Source organism: Perca fluviatilis, chromosome 19 (assembly GCF_010015445.1).
Source record: "Perca fluviatilis chromosome 19, GENO_Pfluv_1.0, whole genome shotgun sequence".
Classification (NCBI taxonomy): Eukaryota; Metazoa; Chordata; class Actinopteri; order Perciformes; family Percidae; genus Perca; species Perca fluviatilis.
This window is the reverse complement of record NC_053130.1, coordinates 30,606,502-30,620,509: the sequence shown is the minus strand read 5'-3', so window position 1 is coordinate 30,620,509 and position 14,008 is coordinate 30,606,502.

Below are 14,008 nucleotides of genomic sequence, written 5' to 3'. Positions count from 1 at the left end.
AGGCTAAATGCAATGCACAAGTTATGGAGGACCAACTTCCTGTAGGTGGCTGTTGAAATGGGAACGGTTGTATCTTGGCAATTTTTTTTTTTTTTTTCTTGGCAAGTTATTCCGATTTACATAAAACTTAGAACGTGTGGTCTTCATGTGATATTGAGCTGCCCTCTATACTCTAGCCACACCCATGTACACAGACAGTGTTGTATAAAGTACTAGAAAGCAATACTTGAGTAAAAGTACAAGTATCGTACTAGAAAAAGACTTCGGTAGAAGTGAAAGTTACCTTTTAGAATATTACTTAAGTAAAACTCTTAAAGTATCTGATATATACTGTACTTAAGTATCAAAAGTAATTTTCTGATATTTAATGTACTTAAGTATCAAAAGTAAAAGTAAAAGTAAAAGTTGTTTTTTTTAAAAGCAAGCGGTTATTGTGGCTTTCTTATAGTAAAGCATAAAGCATATTCAGGGACTTTTCAGGCACAATTCTCTTAAGTTCAAAGAACAAACAGCATATGTTTAGAGCTGACATCAATGTACAGAAACATTTCTTGCAACACGGGTGTATGACGTTATCTTCACCACTACCCGGTTCACCGAGTTCACCACTATTGTCGGGGTGGTCGCAGGGCTCAACATAAAAAAAAATCCCCACTGGCCCCTGGGGCCAGTAGATCAGAGTTTTGCTGGCCCCTTCTACATTTTTACTGGCCCTGAAAGAAATATCATAGGTGTGATTGGAAAAGGACAAAAAAGCAGGAAAAAAGCTAGCCACTGCCACTGGATGTTGTGCCATTAGCAGCAAAGCTAGACCAGGGGTCATCAACTACATTCAAATAAAGAAAATAAAATTATACCTAATACGCATCATCTTGTCATCTTGATATTTTCACTTTCTTACTAAATTAATGCTATATTTTTTACATTAGTAAGCAAACCCCTAAAAACATGGAAAATCCATAATGATAACTAGATAGGCTGCTTAACTAGAAAATGATCTCAGATTAGTCCTGTATGCCTAATTTGAAATAAGACGATTCTGTTGCTAAATAATACAACTGGCAACATCGTCAACAATGAAGAATGCGTCATTCACGTGCATATTAAGTAGCCACATGTATTTGTTTTGGTCTTTAAATACATCCATAGGTTTACCGCTCCAGCGAGAGGATGGCTCGTTTAGAAATCAGCTACGTTTACAAGAGTTTGTCCAAAGTTCAAGATTGGTTGCAAATTAAGACAAACAGTTAGACTACAAACTACATCTTTCATTTTAGCTTGTTTGTAAAGTCGCTGTTTGCAGAGTAGAGCTGTGTTTGCACAGCGCGGTGGACGAGAGTGGACAGCCAGACAGAGCAGACTGAGATATCGGTTTCTACGTGTTTCTGCCTGTAGAACAGGTACGTGGGTTATTGATAAGTATTGACTCTTTAATCATGGAGGTTTTATTGTAGGCTACCTACTTACAGTAACGAGTGTAGCGTTAGTTCATCTGCGCCATCGGCGGTAAATAATCCTCGGTAACGTTTCCAGTCAGTAGGCTACATGGTGCTGCGTGAAGTAACGCACACACCAGTCACTGTGGCTGCAACCAGCCCGACATACGTATTTACTGGCCCCGGGCGGGCCATCGGGCCATTGCTTATGTCGAGCCTGGTGGTCTACGATAACGGGAGGTCCTCCAGTAGGTGCTCATGCTTCCATGGCGGTTTGCAACAAACAAGCGCTGAAATAGATACAAATAGATATACATTTTATCTAGGAAATGTAGTGGAGTAAAAGTGAAAGTTGACATAAATTTAAATAGCGAAGTAAAGTACAGATACGTGAAATTTCTACTTAAGTACAGTAACGAAGTATTTGTACTCCGTTACATTACAACACTGTACACAGACCACGCCCCCTTTCATACCTTGTGAACTGTTTAAGGTAAACTCTTGAGTTTACCTTAAAGAGATCCTTTTTAATTGGTGACAGTTTGCCCTGCCCCATTTAATAAATAATGACCCATTTCTTACACTATTGTGTGAGGTATCATTGAACTCAGCAGAGAGTTCCCATTTCAATGCTGACCATTTGCAGTGTCTGAGTGCCGCGCAAATGCACGGCCGCAAGGAGCACTGTCCGCCAGTACCCCCAAATGCAAGAAGGCGAGGGCCCTTTCATCGCTGCTTACAGCTTTAATGAGGGCCCGAGCACATAAGTGCGAGGCACCTATTGTTTTTGTAAGGATTATTATTATTCTGAGCGTTGCTCGCATTTTTGAAGGGCTTAGCATGCTGGAAAACTCAACATAATTTACACACGTCATTACGTCAACCTGCGAATGCACGTTATCTGTTTTACTGTGTGAGAAAATTGTGTCGCGTGTGAAAAAATGTGAATTGCGTGAATCTCATGAGACAGCTTTTAACCTGACGAGAAATCTCGTCACTTTTAATCTAGTCACACCCCTTGTAATAAACATTTGTTTGATTTGCACTTATTTAAGTTTTGAAAGTTTAGAGTTTATAAGAGCTTGGCACATTATGATCTAACATGAAATCTGGAGATTTTGGAAACTATAACGTATTTCTATTCTTTTTCTTTATAATGCAGGAAAATGAGGCTGAAGAACTGGAGGAGACAACCATGGCGATCTTTATCACTGGGAAAGAGGGTCCTCTCCATCCACCCAAAGACATTAAAATTGTCATTGAAGGAACAGAGGTCCTGAACGAGTTGCCCTCGGTTGCAACAGCTTTTGCCATGGTCTTTGGGCTCATATACACACTCAACCTAAAATATCCGAAAAGGCTGCAGTTCACCTTTGAATTTGTGCAAAAGGTCCTGATGGAGCTTGATGGAAAAAAGATGACCCCAAAAGTCAATAGACTGAGCACCCAGCTGTACAGCACAGAGTAGGCAGAGCAGAATTACACAGACTTGCTTGATTTTATTTTCCATATGTGGTTACATTTTATATTCTACAGCCAAGACTTTGGATCCTTTTTATATGAGGTTGCACTTACAAGGCTGCATTTTCACTGCAGCATTTACAAATGTGGCTGCCCAAGTTCGAAAAACCTACCTCAAAGGCCGAAGTAGGCAGATTGTTCTCAAATGTGTAGAAGTGACTTTCAAGACTTTGGATCCTTTTGTAAGAGGTTGAACTTACATGGCTGCATTTTCACTGCAGCATTTACAAATGTGGCTGCCCATGTTCGGAGACTACCAGCCTCAAAGGCTGAAGTAGGCAAAGCGTTCTGGACAACTGGAGAGACTAATTGCAGCGTATGCACAGATTTGTAAGAAAGAATTTAGATTTTCAGACCAATGGAGAGGGCCAGGAGCTTGAGAACTGGAGAGATTCACACAAGTCATCTTAAAAGCCTTGAAGAAAATCATTTGGATAATGTTTCCTGTCAGAAAAATGTTCCTATTTTAATGTTTCTAACTGGTGATTCCATCAAGTGACTGATACTTAAAGTCACCAACTTTGTGGGCTCAGAGTTTTGTTTGAGCTATTATTGTAGAGCTTACAGCTCTGAATCAGAAACTCTGTCAGTGTAGGAGTTCCACTGTTCACTGTCTGAGGAGCAGTTACAGGATTTGTCGCTGGTGTTCAGCTGAAAGAGACTGTTCATCATCATATACATTTGTCACATTTGTCGCTGTCATAATATCATTTAATTGTATTTTAGGATGTTTTAGGGTGAAATGTGTTCTGTCAGGAAAAACCTTCCTAATTCAATATTACTACAAATGTGATGTCATCAAGTGATGATTTGAATTATGTAACAAATGTGTGGGCTCAAAGTATTTTTGTGTAAGCCATTACATTAAATGATGAAGATCAACTAAACACAAATATATGTCCCGGTAAATTTGCCATGGGTACTGCACGATGTCTTAGGAGTTGTGCTACTATTCATGGCTCCATGATTTGTCTTCTGATGACATAGTCTTGTTTCTGGTGTTCAGCTGAAGCACACTGTTTATCTTCATACATTTGAAACAGATGTTCAATGTTATCAATTTATTGAACAATACATATAAATGTGTTCTAAAGGAAAGTGTTCTGAATAGTCATTGATCAAAATGTATTAAAAGGATTTTTTTTTTTATTTGATTTACTATACATTTCAATTAAGGACAACTGTTATTTTTTGATTTGAGACAACCTAAAATAATTAATTTACTTGGATCTATAAATAATTGGTTAGTTAAAATAATTAGTTTGTTCCAACCTATAAATAATTAGTCTGATCCAACCTTTAAAAAGTGGTTGCATGGAGTTAAACTTTTCAGGTTAAACTAAATTAAATTATTTAATTCAATCAAAGTCAATGTTAAATATTTTGTGTGATTGATTACTTCAATTTTTTAAAGTTGATCCAAGGTTGTTGTTTTTTCAGTGTGTGAGATGAGATTTAGCCATCAAGCAAGCAAGCTGTCAGGTCTACAGGCTGAGAGATGAGTAGCATATAGCTGCAGCACCGGAGGCTGCACTTTCAGGACCACGTTTTCATGATCGCAATTCTAGGACCCTAACTGGAGGGCGGGTCTTGCAAAGAAAGCGAGTGGGATTCATAATAACGTGACAGGATTGCATTTCCATCAAAATGGAAGAAGAGCTCGTCAAGCCAAGTGTGAGTAACATTACTGATTGTGAATTACGTTATTTTCATTTGTTTAACTCTTACTGTGAAAACAGTTGGTGTCTTGAATTCGACAGTAAAGTAACGTTAGCTGTCTAGCCAAAGTGTGAGTGAGTTAACTAACATTAACGTTAAAAGTCTTAAAGTTCCTAACGTTACAATCATTGTTAGCTTATGATAGCTTGCTAACTGTTAGCCTAAAGTATTTGTTTAATAAAACTAACGTTTTAGCTATCTTTGGTGAGCCCAACCAGGTGTATTATATTACTTGTTAACTTTATGACTATTCATTATAACCAGCACATTACTTCAAAAGATGATAAAAGGCTGTCCTTATGGTCTTCACTGTCTTCAGTGTACATGAAATGTTAATGTTCATTGTATACCTGGGACACTTTATCATCACAGGTATTTTTGACACAATGCCATGACATCTTTATCAACTATTTACTAATATGTAAATTTTAATACTTCTTAAAACCTTAATTAATAAGTAGTAATGAATGCATTTTTTTTAAGTGTTACCAATATTTTTATAACCCATCAATGATTATGTTGTCCACTTACTATTTCAGTGAAGTGGAGGAATTCTGCACGATTGGAAAAACAAATGAGAAAAGAAGAAAGACCACTCAATTAAAAGGTAGTGCTCTTACCTACTTCATAATGTGGAAAAGTCAAATGTTAATAAAATGTCATTTCTATTGTTTTCTTGCATCTCTGTCTCTCTCTCTTGCAGGAATCATTGAGACTGTTGAAAGTGTTTGATTATGTGAAGAACAGAAACAGCAGACAATAAATAATTAAAACTGTCATTCTCCTGTTTGTCTGTAGTTCATGTGGAAATGCCAACATTTCAATTCAATTCAATTTTATTTATAGTCTCAAATAATAAGAGTTATCTCAAGACACTTTACAGATAGAGTAGGTCTAGACCACACTCTATAATTTACAGTGACCCAACAATTTCAATAATTCCCCCAAGAGAAAATTAAAAAATTAAAAACTTTTTGACTTAGTCGCTTGCTTTTTTTTTCTTTGTTGGGGGGTGGGTTGTGAAATTTGTTTAGTATGTTGTTTTCAATGTAAAGGTGCAGTAGGTAAGACTTATAAAACTAACTTCCTGTCATATTTGCTGAAACTGACCTTATGTTCGAGTAGAACTACATGAAGCAGGTAATTTAAAAAAAATCCAGCTCCTCTGGCACCACCTAAAGCCTGTAGTGCAACTTGCAAAAATCCACAGCTCCCTGTTCAGATGCACCAATCAGGGCCAGGGGGGGTGTCTAACTGCTCTCAATCACTGCTCATGCACACGCATTCATTCTCCCTTGTGGGGAGCTTAGGAGACTGTTTTGGGCTTTAGAGGAAAGGGGGGAGGGACTGAGAAGTTGTCGATGTTCAAATTTTTTGGCTAAGTCCTGGATCTTCGCAATCCTTTAAATACATTTAAAAAGTACAGTATATCTCTATTTTACCTGTTAATATCGCACAACATGCAACTCTTAGCAACCAAGTTGAAATGCAAGACATATTTGGACAGAAAATAGCTTTTTGGTGAAATGAACCTTTTAACATATGAAAAACTAGGGTCCTGGAAATGCGATCAGATAAATGCGGTCCTGGAAATGCAGCCACCGGTACTGCAGGAACATAGTACTGTGAGAGATGGAGGGATGGATGACCAGCTCTGTGCCTCCTGCGGGTGCTGCTGCTCGCTCTTTTTCCACCTTTTCTTTTTTATAGAGGCAGTTAGAAGAGGTGGAAGAAGTATTAAGATCCTTTACTTCAGTAAGTACTAATAGGCTACCACGATCTAAAAACACTCTGTTACAAGTCATGTATTGAAAATGTTGTAAGTTTCATCAGGAAAATGTACTGAAAGTATTAAAAGTAAAAGTACTCAATGCAGAAAAATCCTTACATTTTAGAAACTGGAAACCATCCAAACAGTTCAGTGTTTAATGGTCTAATCATTTCAGTTGTAAATGTAGGGTATATATTGTTGGGTAGTTTAATTTATAATAAACATGTGTTTTGTGTCTAAAATCTTAATTTGTAAAGTAACTAGTAAGTAAAGCTGTCATGTAGTGCAGTAAAAAGTACAATATTTCTCTCTGAAATGTAGTGGAGTATAAGTAGAAAGTGGCATGAAAAGAAACGACTCAAGTAAAGTACAAGTACCTCAAATTTGTACTTAAGTAGAGTAGTACAGTAGATACATTCCATCACTGGCAGTTAGTGTAGCCTAACTGAAAGGGGGAGATGGATCATTTCATGAAATAATGATTATTTTAGAAAGCATACTGTTCAAAAAGATTCTTTTCTTTTCTGAAGTAAGGACTGATATACTGTATATTGCACATGATGGGATTTAGATTAGTCCAAATGAAAGCTTTGCGTAACTTTTTGATATTAAGCCTCCTGTTATCCTCAAATTTACCAACATCCGTTATCCTTGGGGTCAATTTGAGCCCAGGATTTTAAACCTCCAGAAAATGTTACAGTGAGGTCACAACGGGTTAAAGTGAACAGTGTTTTATCAGATGCCCTTTTATCTTCTACTGGGTCCCCCCAGGGCTGTGTCCTCTCTCCTCTTTTATTTGTTTTATATACAAATGAATGCCAATGCCATCAGGAACGGCGCCACATCATTAAATTTGCGGATGATTCTGTCATTGTGTCTCTCCTCAGCAGTGACGACTCTGAACATGGTCCGGTAGTCAATGATTTTATTGATTGGTGTAAATCCTCCTTTTTAAACATTAATGTGGCAAAAACAAAAGAGATGTGCATTGACTTCAGAAGAAATCCCGCTGTCATTTCCCCGGTTGTAATGGACAATCAACCAGTTGAACTAGTGCAGCAGTACAAATATCTTGGGACTGTGATCGACAGTAAACTGTGCTTTGAGTCCCATGTTGATGCTGTGTGTAAAAAAGCACATCAGCGCATGTATTTTCTTCGTAAGCTTCGCAGTTTCAATGTCGACACTGTTTTTATGAAAATGTTTTACTCTTGTTTTATTGAATCAGTTCTTACTTTTACTTTTATTTGCTGGCACGGGTCACTTTCTATTAAAGAAAAAAATAGAATGCAAGGTATCGTGAAGGTGTGCAGCAAAATTGCGGGCACATCGTTGGATGGCCTTCATGACCTATATAAGGCCAGATCTTTGAAAAAGGCGAGAGCCATCCTGGCTGATTCGAGTCATCCCTTGTGGGGTGAATTTATGTTGCTACCCTCCGGGCGTAGATATAGTCTGCCGCGATGCAGGACAAAGAGATTTAAAAGATCATTCATCCCTGCTGTTATCCCCATTGTTAATAGTATCCTGTGAATCCAAATTTTAATTATGTTATACTGTTGTTGTGTTTCTTTGTTGCTGTTTGGTATTTGTTATTTGTTACTGCTGGCTGTAATGCAAATTGCCCCTCCGGGATAATAAAGTGACCCTTTAACCTTTAACCTTTAATGTTGGTAATTAAAAAACTTTTACCAAATTTTTATGTTGATAGCCTAAACTGGCAACCAGAAAATGTTGACAGCGCCCCCCCTCCCCAAACACACACACACACATCCAGAATACCTATTACGTGACTATTGAAACATATGAAAATCACTACAAAATCTCCCTGATTCAACTTAAATTGAAAAGAAATGCAACCAGACCTTCATCCACAGTCACGTGGGGGCCTGGATTGTAGAGAAAGAGCTAACCGCTGCCCCCACTTGTCCCATACATCCCGTATTGCTGCCAATTTGTCACGAAAACATTGAATGTTTTCAGAGACATAGTGGCTGGAAATATTACCCTTCCAGTTTCAGCATTCCAAAGGCTTGCTGTTGCTTCACTTTTTGACTTGTATACTCCTGCCAAAATGAGCAACCCAATGTAGGCATGGAGGTCTGTCACATCCACATCTTTCCGTGCGTGTGTGCGTGTGTGGGGTGGGGGTAGGGGAATTGAAGATTTTGAAATTGCAACAACTTGCATGAGAAAGTGACCTCAATATCAGCTAAAACAATCTCAGCAAATTTGTGTAAAATGTTCATATTTTCTATGTTTTTTATAGCTAAAACAGCCTGGGGTCAAATTGACCCCAAGGAACACCGATGCGTACAAAATGCATACAGGACATTGAAAATATATCATCATGTTAATTTTATGTTTACCCAGTTGTCCCCATTAAATTAGGAAAAGTCATTCAATATGAAGCAAAAAAAATGATGTCAAGCACTTTTTTAGAGATGTTAAACATTGAATGGGGTCAAATTGACCCCAAGGATAACAGGAGGGTTAATGAACGTCCATTACGTTCAAGCCATTGAAGGTAATGTCAAATGAGTTGCTACAAAGCTAATTAAGACTATCAGCTCCACTCAACTATCTCTGTATTTCTCAGTATGGCAATGTTCAGAAGATTGTGGCATCTGGTGACTTTCCTACGCAGAAACTTATTGAAGATAATTAGGCCTACCTTTTTAATCATCCGTGTCCTCCTTGGCGTGGAGCAGGCTTGTGCACAATTCAGAATTGAATTGAGAATGACTCCTAAATTCCAATTCAATTCTTGAATTTGAATTGAATTTGAATTGATGTCAAAAACAGGATCTAGAATTACTATTCGAATTTGAATTAAAGGAAGCAGAATTGCAATTCAATAAAATTCAAAGAAATTCATATACATAATTTAAGTGAAGTGTTTAACAATGAAGCTTTACAATATATGTCAGATATGATTGCATTACATATTCTATGAACGATATTAGTCTGAACTACTTGTACAGATTACATTAACAGGAAATGTTTTCCTCCAGCAATGAATGTTAAAAGCTCTAGTCACAGAACAAATAGTTAAGTTTGATTTATTGTAATTGTAATTTTGTAGAACATGATGGAACATTTCCATTTCCCAGAATGCTTTACTTTAACCAAGTATTTAAAATTGTTGCCAAACAATGTGAGGTGGACATTTGTTTGAAAGCTTCTTTTCTACACAATTTGATGGTCGACACTGGACTTTTTAAGTTACCTTAAGTACCTTACAACTTCAGATTACAAACGTTTATAGATTTGACACCTGTAATAACAGCGACATGGAAAATAATAGCAGGCCTAAAAGGTCATCTGTACTAGTTCATTTTGAAGAACCAATTCCAACAAGAACACCTGGAAACCACAGAGCCATATGCAAGCACTGCAGTGTTCCAGTCTGTGGCTCCATCAAGGCTACTTCAAATTTCAAAAGGCATCTACAAGTAAGTTAACAGACAGACAATATTTTATTTTGAAAACCATCTCTTGATGGTATTATGCTACTGATATTTGATATTATCAGTGTTGGGGTCACTACTCAAGAACATGTAATACACATTATTCACTTTAAAAAAACATAATGCATTACCTTACTTGTTATTCTCTCCGGATAGTAACTCATTACATTACTGTAGCGCAACACAGCAGGAGACTGGCATACAGCTCATAAAGGGCTTAAACACACCAACTCACAACATAGTAACAGTACCATTAATGTGTTACATTACTCAGTTACAGCCAAATGTGATTATATCATGGCATTACTTCATAAGGAAGTAATGTAAAGTAATCCCCCAACACTGGATATCATATGTGTTTAAAAGCATGCAAGCATACGTTTTTCTTATTACTTATTGTAAATCAAGAAAACAATTCAATTGTGGAATTAATAGAAATATTTGTTCTCTGAAAGAGTGATCTATATTTTGGAACAAAATGTATGCAGGGTTGAGGAGTGACTAGTTAAGTCTAATGAAATTATGTTATTAAATTACAAAATTAAAGTAATTGTATTTAGTTGTATTACTGAGGTAAAATGTGTAATTTAATTAATCAAATCAAAAGGAAATTGCTTTGCATTGATAAAGTAATCCAAATTAAGTAATCCAAACCACATTTAATATGGGTAAGCAATTACACTTCCAAAGTAACCTTCCGAACACTGAATGTATGTGAGATTCAACACATTCTTTCTGTTGTGTGACTGTGTGTAATTTCTTTGAATTGCCATGAATTTAATTCCACTTCCTGTCATTCCAATTCCAATTCAAATTCATGAATTGAATGGAGGCCAATTCTGAAATTCTGAATTTTGCACAAGCCTGGCGTGGAGGAAGTCACTGAAGGCTTTTATCATGTGGACGAGCCGACAGTTTTGTTGTCATTATTTAGAATTCCTCATGGGGGCAGCAGAAACTACATACTAAAGCTTTAAGCCTACTCATGTGAATCCTCGTTGCACCTCTTGTATTTAACCACGAGATGGCACTATAACAAAGCTAGTGTATAAGTATGTACCAGGTTTACACAGCAGACAAAGTAAACTAAAGTAACACGTGAGTAGAAAAAAGGGTAGCAATAAATCAACTTCTGACTTTGCCGAAAAGGTTTTGAATGTTCATATTTTCGGCATCTGTCTTTTATTTTATGATTTACTCATTTTTCTAAAGCACACCGTTTTGCCTTTTTTTGTGTGAAAATGTGCTGTATAAATAAAGGTTTGGCGATATATTTTTGTATTAATATTTAAACATGATAAGATGGACTGTAAATGTAATTATATAGTGCTTTTCTAGTCTTCATGACTACTCAAAGCACTTTAACAGAGTACAGGAACCATTCACACACTGTGGTCAAGGCTCCCGTACATGGTGCCACCTGCTCATCAGATAAACACTCACACATTTACACTCCGATGGTGCAGCATCAGGGGCAACTCAGGGTTCAGTGCCAAGGACACTTCGACATGGGACTACAGCGCCAGGGATTAAACCACCAAACTTCCGAGTGGCAGGAGACCGCTCTACTACTGAGCCACAGCCACCCCAAGTAAAGATAGGGCGTGGGGTTACAAGTCGATAGAAAAATATCAACAAATAAACTGATGAATCAAAAATGTTCATGCATTAAGCAGCACAAAACTGGCAAGCAACCACAAGCGGAATGAAAATAAAAGACATAAGAGGGGGGAAGTTCCCATTTACGTCAGTTATATGCACTATTTTTCAAGATATTTAATAATAGAATGCCTAAAATCTGTACATCATTTTGGGGAAAAAAACAAAAAATTTCCAATTTTATATCTAGGCTAATTATTCTCCAACTGTCTTTATCATTCTGGAACCAGAACACAGCACATGTTGAGGATTTTCACCCCTGCCCCCTAAAGAGAGGCAAACATTTGTATTATAATATATATATATATATATATATATATATATATATATATATATATATATAATTGTATATATAATATATATAGTATTTCAAAGTTACAGAACGTAGGTAGGGTAGGAATTTGGCGTAAACAGCATTGGGAATCTGAAACCTGTTTTCAGTAGAGTTCACAGAATGAATGTTGATATTTCCCTAACAGAACTTTTGCTGCATTGATTTGCATTGAAACACAAAGTTTAAGGTATTTTAAAAACCTAAAAGATTCTGGGCTTTGGAGAAAACATTCAGGGCTGTGTGTTGTTGTTGTTGTTGTTGTTTTTTTTTACAATAAACTATGACATTTAAATTGATATTTATTGTTTTGTTCCATACATGTACTGGTTTCTAAGAATATATGATTTAACAATACATACTAATGAAATTTCACACTTTAAGCCTCGACAAAACTTAGCAACATGTTTTTTAAACTAAAACCGTTGATTGGGTATCACCTGTGACACACAGCCAATAAACGAGACACTCCCACCAAACGAGAGAAAACATATCTCAAAGCTGTTGTACATCGTTTCAAACATGTTGTTCAACATGGAAACCATAGCAAAACAGTGCACACCGTTTTGAGATTGAACTTGTCCTTGGTAAACTGACTCAAGTGATGTCACTTGAGTCATCGTCAGTTGGGGTTTAAGACTACAAGTTTGAAAATGAAAAACATCTTTGGTTACTTACCTAGGTATTCAAATTACTCACAGATTAGAAGAAATTGTTCAAACCAATTACAATCCTGCTATCAAATCTACTTATGACCCAGCTGAAAGATGGTCATCACTCCCAATCTCTCAATTAGGCAGAATTAATATATTGAAGATGAGCATTCTCCCCAAGTTATTATATCTCTTCCAAAATATCCCCCTGCCACCTCCTCCACACTTTTTTTCTAGTCTAAAGAAACTTTCTAATCCTATACTAAAGAACATGATCGTGGTATGGCATGAGGTACATAAATATTTAAATGAAACTCCTGTTCTTTCCAGATTTGGTCCGATTTGGGGTAACAACCGTTTTCTGCCGGGTAGAGCTGATGGTGGTTTTAAAGTATGGGCTGAAAGAGGAAAAAAACAAATTAAGGACATGTATAATCCAGTAGATGATAATATTAAAACATCTGAAGTCCTAGTAGCCATGTATGATATCCCCCATAAACATTTTTTTTTTATATTTACAACTCATAAGTTTTATTAGATCTTAAAATCAAAATCAACCCGCTACTATCCTAACCCTTTCCTCAATGGAGAAAAATCTGGTCAAAGATCCCTTCGGGAAAAGAATCATTTCGGGCATATATGACCTTCTGAGGGACAGTTCACTTGACTCCTCAGACTCTAAACTAAAAGCATGGGAGGGTGATCTACAAGAGGAAATTCCAAACGAAGAGTGGATTGCTGCATGTAAGAATGCTCAATCTCAAACTGCTAATACAAGGCTAAAATTGCAATACAATTGGTTAATGAGAATATACATTACGCCAGAAAAACTACATTTATTTAATCCCAGTATTCCAGACCATTGTACAACATGTGAGATAAGGGAACATTTTTTCATTGTATATGGGAGTGCCCCAAAATAAGAATTCTGGAAAGTTAGAAGGTTAATACAAGAAATTGTATCAATCCATATGATAATAGAACCTAAGCTGCTTGTGTTAGGCATACACCCCCAAACTTATCATATTAGCTGTAGGAAACAGATTTTTGTAAACCTTTGTCTACTACAGGCCAAAAGATTAATTGCAATAACATGGAGAAGCAGTGGAAGACCAAGTATCAGACAGTGGTTTAAGGAAATGTCTCTATGTCTTCCTCTGGAAAAGATCACTTTTACACTTAAGGACAAACAAGAGGAGTTTCAACTGATATGGGGCCCCTTTATAGACTACATTAGGGGCAAAGATCTATCTCTTATGCTCGGTGAACTGGGGGAGGGATAATGATAACCTCTGCGGTAGAGGACATTCAGCACACCTGCTTTGATTGAAATTTAGATAAGGCACTATAGTGTACCCACATCCCCATTTTTTTTATTTATTTTTAACTTAGTTACTCTATTTTTTCTATCTTTTCTATTTCTTTTTATTATTTTTAATTTTTAATTT